Source organism: Plectropomus leopardus, chromosome 14 (genome assembly GCF_026936395.1).
Source record: "Plectropomus leopardus strain MGB_pleo_1.0 chromosome 14, ASM2693639v1, whole genome shotgun sequence".
NCBI lineage: Eukaryota > Metazoa > Chordata > Actinopteri > Perciformes > Serranidae > Plectropomus > Plectropomus leopardus.
In genome coordinates, this window is record NC_142189.1 from 1,422,176 (window position 1) to 1,429,937 (window position 7,762).

The 7,762-nt window shown below is 40.2% G+C and overlaps 1 long non-coding RNA gene across 2 annotated transcripts in view; it reads right to left on the bottom strand.

Annotated features, from left to right (window-relative positions):
* Positions 1 to 7,227, bottom strand: part of LOC148187385 (uncharacterized) — a 140,495-nt gene extending 133,268 nt beyond the window's left edge. The window contains exons 1-2 of one of the 2 annotated variants that reach the window (XR_015778685.1): positions 7,165 to 7,227; positions 5,112 to 5,219 (exon numbers count right to left, since the gene is read on the bottom strand). This is a non-coding gene — a long non-coding RNA (uncharacterized LOC148187385). Of the gene's footprint in view, positions 1 to 5,111; positions 5,220 to 5,542; positions 5,731 to 7,164 lie in introns of those variants that run through there. The other variant, XR_015778686.1, reaches the window with a different exon arrangement.
* Between the last annotated feature and the right edge of the window lie 535 nt (positions 7,228 to 7,762).

Below are 7,762 nucleotides of genomic sequence, written 5' to 3' on the forward strand. Positions count from 1 at the left end.
TTGTCAATCAGTCATTTTGTGTCTCTTTTTTTGGGGGAGGGGGGGCTTTCTAGTTAATTTGTGACTTCTTGCGATTGCTTTGTCCGTCTTTGTTGTTGTTTTGTGTCTTTTCGGTTATTTTGCCCCTTTTTTTTTTAGTTATTTATGTCTTTTTCTTGTTCCGCTGCATCTTTTTGTGCTCATTTTGAGTCTCATCCTGGCCTATGTGTGTTACTTGATATGATATTTGCAGGTGAGCAGCCTCTGACCCTTTGGGCTCCTGGGGGCCCCTGGGGGCCTGTGCCTGGTAGGCCTGTCAGTAATCCATCTATGGCTAACGGGAAACATTTTACTGCACAATCTATATTTTTACTGTCAGTACTACATTTTGCTGGTAATGCCTGAGTACTTTTACTTCAAGTGAATGCAGTACTTTTAATCGTAGTATTTTCAAAGCGTCACAACAGTAATAATTTAACAAAACAATCCCGCCTCAGAGGCTTGTGTATAACTTGAGTCATGACCCTTCAGGGATGCCGTCTGTTTCACCGTCACATGATCTCCTCCATGTTTACTAAACTGCTTCAGCTGCGTCCTCGTGTGTGACAACAAACGCCTGAGATGTTTCCCCGCCTCCTCCGGACCCGCCGACCGGCTGACCGACCCGCAGTCTGCGTGACAGACATTCTGGGCTGTCTGTTGATCCGTCGCCACATGTTTTAATCCAGCGATCCTTCAATTATCCTGAAACACAATCTGTTGTCACCTGGGCTCGCTAATACCAAACATTCCCACTGTCAGGCGGCGCTCCCTGTGGAGCTCCTCCTCCATCCTGTCCTACCACTCCGCCAACGCTAGTTTTTGGTTTATCTTCTTTCTTTATTTGACCCCAAAGACCACTAAGACGCAACTTTTCTACACTAAATCATCTTAACCTTGAGGGGCTGTATGGACCATTTTACGCACCTTTAATTATTCAAATCTGATAATTGTGTGTGTGTTCATGCATATGTCATAAATGTAGTCCAGATTGTGTATTTGAGTGTAATCAGCAAATTTCCAGCTCAAATCCTACAATATTTTTGTGTTGTTTGTTTTCTTTTCACATCTAAAAACATAGTGGAATCATGACAAAAACCTGGCATTTAAAGGATTACATTTCTGAAAATGAATGAATATTTAATATCTATGATTAGGATTAATGTTTATTTAACATTTTACTCACTAAAAACTCACTAAGATTCTGAAAAGCTGATTTTGTGTGCAGCGATTTGAGTCAGGGTAACATTAAAGCGGGCCCTAAAGGGTCAAATATCCATAAATGATGAAGTCCATGTGGCTGTGATAGAAAGCCGACAGAGTGCAGAGGAGTTCTGTAACAGCCTCCTCTAACGATCAGATCAGTGATTTAACGACAGCCCGCTCGGTCTGGGAGAAACCTCTCGCCGTGTTTCTCAGACCTCCGGGTCCTGCAGGGATTACAGAGAGGGCTCGGGGGGGGGCGCTGCGGTAGCATGGCCCAAAACCACAGCCGGTCCCTGGGGAGGGTGGCAAGGCGCTCACCCAGAGACCGGCAGGAGCAGGTGGAGCGTGGGAAGAAAACCTCCCGTACAGGTAATGAATAACTGCACTGGGTGACAAGTTCCACCGTTTATTTTAGACACCATCCTGCTGACACGAATATTCACTACAGCAGCAAATGTGGATCAATCTGCCACAGAAAATAGTCCCCAACAAAGTCACTATTTTCTCCTGTTTGTTTAAAAAAACAGCGGTAAACAATTAAACTATTCTTTTGTCTTTTCAAAGTAGGAACCAGTGAGCTCTGAGCTGAGAGTCTTGTGTTTGTTCAGGTGAGCTACCTGGTGTCACGTTTCACCTTCACAACACGTCTGCTTAGAAACAACAGCACAGCACAATCAAAGTGAGACAACAAACAGTCTCTGTGGTCTCTGGTGACAGACGTCAAACACATTTAATAAACTGACATTAGCATGTTTGAATGTTTGTGTCACACTTTTGTTTCATTAAATTCATGTTCAGTTTGCTTAAAATAAAAAAATGTTCTGTAGCACAAACTGGAAGAATCTCACAAAAAAGTTTTGAATATTTCTGTTGTATTTTGAGTAGTTTTCCAGGTGAAGTGATGAAGGTGTGTGGGAGAGGCTGATCTGTCTTTAAGGGGAACCTGAAATGTTTGCAGCGTCTGTGGAATCACTCAACACATGTCTGATGGACAGATGGATGAAAATGTGCAGAAATGTGCAGAAATAAAACGTAAAACAACTAAAATAACCAAAAAAAAGACACAAAAATGTGCTGAATATTGAGTAACTATTGAGTAAACGTAACTTAAATTATTTTTGCAATTCGTGGGACAGTTGCTCGTTGCCTTTTTCCCCAAGTTTTCCAAAAAAAAGAGATCAAAACAATTTGCACGTGTTAATGCAGAAAACTGATGACGATGCAGGATTTGAAGGGTTAAAGACGCTGTCCTGCAGGCAGCAGACTGAAGACAAACTGCTTTTATCTGAAATGTTTTGACGCACCAGTTTTACTGAAACCCTCAGAAAACGTTCATGATTCAGTGTTCGAACGTTGTGTACATTTCGTCGGTGGAAACTGTGCGAGTGTTGAATCTAAAGACGGGCGTGTGTCCCTGCAGGTCCCGCTGTTCACATTTTAACTCCTGACATCAGACACGCGCAGCCTGATTAGATCTTCTTCTGTGGCGTTGGGGCCGGTCTGCTGTATTTACACCACAGAGGAAATGAAATTATCTCTGCTGGAATCGCGCTTGATTGAGAGAAGAAGAAATGAAAAAAAAAAAAAAACAGAAAGTGAATGATGAGTATTTTGGGGCCGAGCTGATCTAAATACTCGCGGCTTCAGGTTTGTGACGTGCGCGTTCAGGGGGTGTACAAACACACACTTCCTTTATTCACTGCACGTCAATCATCGTACTTTTTAGTAAGCGATTAGTTAAGAGAAGAAAAACACTGTGATTCTATGGCAGGATCTCCAGGAAGCGAGCAGCGGCCTGATTGCGGCGGCGCTCGGCCCCTCGCCGTCGACGGCCCTCGTCGGCTGAATGCCAGTAATCATTTGTCTGATTTGATACGAGGAGGAATGAAGCGAGCCATCTTGATTAATGCTGATTTGAACGGATGGATGGATGGATGGACCCCCTCCTCCTCCTCCTCCTCCTTAACGCCACCAGCACCACCAGTGTCACCAGCGCCGGCCCCCCTGAGGAGACGGCGGCCTGCGGGAATATTTTTCCACATCGACGGCCTCCAATCAGCTAATGGCTGGTTAGCAGACGGGAGGGTGGAGGATTGTGGGATATCTGACCTCCTCGGCAAAAAGGAAGGCCAACGCCTGAACGCAACGCCGACCTGTTTGGATCCAAACAGCCAGAAAAAAACGCCATGAAACACGAGCAAAGACCGAGAGCGCCACGCCGCAACAATCAGATCTGATTATTTCTAAATCTCTTTTTTATTTCAGCCGCTCCGATTCATCATCTTGACCTTCTCTTCAGTTTTTCTGACACCATATTCTTAAAATTCACATCCAGTTTCAGGCAACTTTCAAAGAATTTAACCCTTTAACACCTGGATCGAAATCAGCTTTCCTGTGCTGCGTTCACACGCCTGTCACAAGCGCTTTAACCTCCGAAACACAAGAAAACTGGTTTGATTTCTATTTAAAACCTAAGCAGCAACACGGCAAAGAAACATCCCATAAACTGCAAAAAAAAAAACAGTACACGGTGACGAGGATTATTAGATATGATCCAAAAACAAAAAAGGCAAAAGTCCAGAAAAAATGTCCAGCAACTGCTTATAGTAAACTAAAAACACAGACTGGCAACTACTACCACAACCAGCAACACGACCAGGCAACTAAACACAGACAGGCACAGGCAGGCAACCAAAAACACACACAGGCAACTAGTAAAACAACTAGCAACACAGGAAAAGCAACTAAAGTCAGACAGGCAACTAGCAATACAGACGGGCAACTAAACACACAGCAATGCAACTGGAGACACCGACTGTCGTCTCAAAACCGAGACAGACAAGTAGCAAAACAACCTGGAAACACGGACGGGCAACTAGACAACTCGGGGATGAACATGAGAGCAAAACTAAAGAAGGAATTTAAGAAATGTACAAACAAAGTAAAGTGGCAGAAACCTGTTTTTCAGATTTTTTTTTAAACTCGATTTTATATTTGTTAATTATTTACTTTTAAATATATTTTTAAAATTGATTATGTGTTTAAAACATTTTTAATACCAGAAATTTACTCCTTTGACTTTTTATTTTGCATTTGTTCATCTTTATTTTCCTTTTTTTAAATAAAAATGAATGAAGAAATAATCTCATTTGTAAACATAAAACTTCCCTTTTAGTTCATACTGACTCACTCTATTTGGAAAAAGTTGTTCATATAGCCTGGAAGCATCTTATTATTACTTTATACACCATTCTCATTATCTGTAAATCTGTGATAATGTGAGGAAAATGGTCTTCTATCGCTAACGGAAATCTGGTGGCGGACCCAGCCACTACAGGACGTACTGTAGTCACTATTAATCTGAGCAAAAGCTGATTCTAAACTTTATAAATGCATCAACGAGGGTTTCATGTGGATGGAAACACATTTCACCGTTCGCAACAGAAAGTAATTTTTGAAAAAAATCACAACTTTTAAGTGTTGCACTAACTGTACAAAATTCAGATTCCCATAAATCTCTCTGCTGCATCAAATCAGAACCGCTGTTGTTGTCACATTTCCGCCTGACACGGATTCGTCAGTGAAACAAACGCCTTCATTTTTTATTCAGGAAACAACTTTGAGGAAATTTGCTTCACCCAGCAGTGCTTGAATCAAAGTGCAAATCAGGGAACAGTGAGAGGCTGCAGGCCGGCGATGGAGACGAAGGAAAGACACATCTGAGAAGAAAAATCAAAGTGCGGCTGCTTCGCCGCTCACAGGGAGAACAAATTCACCCTGATGATGACGAGCTAAAAATATCTTTTTCTTTTTTGGTTCAGAATAACCTGCATGTTTGGCAGGAAGCCTCCGTCAGTGTTACGTGACAAACAATAGATTATAAATACCTTTTTTTAAAAACGTGGATCTGGCTGCTCAGACGGTCGTAGGCGTCTCACTTCCTCCCAAAGTTGCCATCGCTCTGAATCAATCCGACGCTGCATCACTCTACGATCCTGGAGAAAAGAAAACATTTATTTAATGAAAGATTTTACGCTCCGTGTGCATCATAATGCAGATGGTGTGTTGAAATAAAATATTTAGAAATAAAAGGCCTAAGCATCTGCCTTATTAACCCTTTGAAACCTGCATCAAATTGACTTGATTTCTTTCAAAATCATGGGAAGGAAAAAGGGGGAAAAAAAGGAAAATTGGCACAAAATTAAAAAAGAAAAAGAGAATATTATTGAAAATAAATACAAAAACAAAAAAAACAAGAAGAAAATGGTTCCTGTTGTCGTTTGGCTGCTGCTTCTCAGGCGGCGAAGAAAAAACTCACCTCAGGCGTCTTTAAGTTGATTCACTGACACCATCAACTAGTAAAAAGACCAACCAAATTTAGCTATAAAAACACACAACTGCATTGCATTGTGGTATACCGACGTAACACATAGGAATCATCATATACACTTAAATTTGCTGTGCATTATGGGTGTTTTATAGTGCACTGTATAGTGGATGAAATTTATCGCTGAGACTTTGTACAGTAGGTCTAATACAAAATGAAACACACACTACAGAGTGCACTATTTCCATGAAAGGAAACAGTTTCTAACGAACAGAGATCATCTTTACAAACGTGAAATATTACTTTAAATAAAACAACTGTTATTTTATAAACTGACCAAACATTTTGTGATGTGTTGTTAAAGCCACCACCATCAACTTTTGTTGATTTTCTTAACAACTGCGACCATCTTCTCCATTTCATTTTTAACAATAAAATACTAAATAATTATGTTTGACTTATCCTGCAGGAGCAAATATATTTACTTTTTTTTTAAATTCATGTCATTTTCATTCATTATTTCTGATAATTGTGTGTGTGTTGATGCATGTGTCCTAAATGTAGTCCAGATTGTGTATTTGAGTGTAATCAGTGAATTTGCAGCTCAGCTCCTACAATAAGTCTAAAATACACTGTGGAAACTAAATAGTTACATTCAGACTGTTCAGGTCCAAAAATGCTCCATTGAAACCCATTCAAACTGACATTTTTGATCCCACAGCCATCAGAGCAGAAAAACAGGACTTGTATTATTTCTGGGTGTCATTCTGGGCTTTTGACTCTGAATTTGTCATTTTGACTATTTTCCACCTGATGAGGTCATTTTGACCATATTTGGCAGATGGAGGAAATACATGCTATTTCCACTAGGTGACCTGTCACAGTCAATGTAGCTGCTGATCACTGACATATCCCAGACTGTCAGCAGCTACACTCACACACTGACATATCCCAGACTGTCAGCAGCTACACTCACACACTGACATATCCCAGACTGTCAGCAGCTACACTCACACACTGACATATCCCAGACTGGGATAATAATGGAGACAAAAAACACTACTTTGCATGTATTATATTGAAAATATAGAGCAGAGCTGCACACAAAATGCACAACAAAAATTAAATTAAATTGCAATATCAGCTGACTATAGCATAGAACCACCATCATTAAGTCACATAATAATGCTGATGAACAGTCATCATATCCTATAATAACTAAATAAATAACTGATTTTATTGAATTTGCACGACATCTATTTTTAAGGAAAAGGAGCTTTAATCACAAACATTAAAGACTGCAGTGCCAGCTTCTGCCTGTGGACGCTAATGCTGAGCAAACAGGTTCAAAAATGTTTCAAAACATTTTTGAGATTTTAGACGTAAAAACGTCTAAATCTCACCTTATTAGCACAGGCGGCTCAATATGTTAGCATAAAAATGTTAGCTTAAACATGTTAGCTAATCGTAACATGTAGAAAATGGGGGCTAAAACATGCTAACTTTAGCAGCGGAGAACATTAATTACGTTATTAACGCAGAAATACGTTTCTTTCATCACACACGAACATTAAAGTGGATTGTTTTGGTGTATTTGGGGTTCAGTTTGTTACCTAACTGTTTCGTAGCTCGAGCTCGGGCTGTTCACCTGCCGGTGGTCGCGCGGACTGTCAAACAGGAAGCGGACGGATCCAACCCGATCTATAGGAGGGGGGGAGACTGGACCGTACCAAGTGCAGTGAGGCACAGAGGGGGGTTTGTCGAGAGTGATCGTTATTTAGAGAAAAATGTAGCCTCAAACAATAACACGAGCAACTTCTGCAATGAACATAAAAACACTTTATTAACCCTTTGAAACCTGAGCCAATGGGCTTTATTTATTTTAACCCTTTGAGACTTGGATTGACATCAGTTTACTTGTGCGGCGTTCAGGTACCTTTCACAAGCGTTTAAACATTCGGGGGAAAAGAGACAAAATGCAATTTGGCAAGAAATATCCCCAAATCTGCAAGAAATCATTTGATTTAGAAAATTATTTTCAGAAAGCTATTGCTGCAACTAATGTTATTAGATATTTAAAACTATGCTACAAAATTATTAATTTCTTTAACAAATATTTTCAGGTCATTTTGTTGGGTTTTGGTGTTTTTTTAATGTTCTTTCCCTTTTTTATGTTTTATTTTTCTTTGTATTGATTTATTATGTATTGAA